We start from the raw sequence: 933 nt of genomic DNA on the forward strand, positions 1-933 counted from the left end.
CTACAGAAAGGACAATCAGTCCATCTTTTCCACAACTATCAGACCTCTTGCATTCCTCCCACTGCAGTTTAAGAGCATCTTTATTCCAAGTCTTGGGATCCATTATATCTAATGAACAGTAGGTTCCTTTCCTTTTTGTACTTTCTCTTTTATTAATCGGTGCTCTTCCAATGGAAAACCCCACTAGCTGGCATCCTCTCCTTGCTTCAATCTCATGTATAATCTCATCGAGCTTCTTGTAGAGTGATGCAGCTACAGATCGAGGAGTACGAAAGTTTTTAGTCAGTTTTGAAAGACAATTTGCATCACAGACGCAGCAGGGACTCCCACTGCAAAGAGTATCAAAGGCATAGCTGGTCCTGGTGACCGAGCTGGTGGCAGAAGAAGACACCGCCATTTTATAGCATTAACAAACAGAAAATAGGGTGTGTGCTCTATGTCACGTGACCAAACTAGCCCCACCCTATTAGAAGGAGTGGCTGATGGTGCAGTGCAACTCACTGCTTATACATTTTCTTGCCAAAGAAAGCTAATTTAATTATTTGCATGTAGGTTTAAGCAGTTGTTTTAAAAGCTGCCAGCTTTAATTTCATAATTATAATATTAAATTTTATTTCTTTATTTTTTTATGACACTGTTGCCATCATGAAGCTGACTTTTGTTATCTTCTGTTTGACTACAATAGTAACTTCTCGACAAATACCAGCAGCTCAAAGTAAGACAATTACACCACTACTTTATGAGACTCTATTGTATGACTTGCAGATGATTATGACTTTGCAGCAAATCAAGAAATTGTTAAGGAATCTGCTGTTCCACAAGACACATATGAAAATTCATGTTTTGAAGCATGTAGGGTTTACTGCATGATTAATAATGGTTTATTTTCAATTTAGCATCTGATGAGGAGGAGGATGGTATCATAATTGATAG

General features: G+C 38.0%; 1 long non-coding RNA gene across 1 annotated transcript; it reads left to right on the forward strand.

The window, feature by feature from the left end:
- Positions 1–627: 627 nt before the first annotated feature.
- Positions 628–916, forward strand: LOC109590900 (uncharacterized). Its single transcript, XR_002189556.1, has 3 exons — positions 628–715; positions 766–852; positions 897–916. It is a non-coding gene; the product is annotated as an uncharacterized LOC109590900 (long non-coding RNA).
- Positions 917–933: the final 17 nt, after the last annotated feature.

This window comes from Amphimedon queenslandica, unplaced genomic scaffold (assembly GCF_000090795.2).
Source record: "Amphimedon queenslandica unplaced genomic scaffold, v1.1 AMPQUscaffold_9309_Cont18709, whole genome shotgun sequence".
Taxonomy (NCBI): domain Eukaryota; kingdom Metazoa; phylum Porifera; class Demospongiae; order Haplosclerida; family Niphatidae; genus Amphimedon; species Amphimedon queenslandica.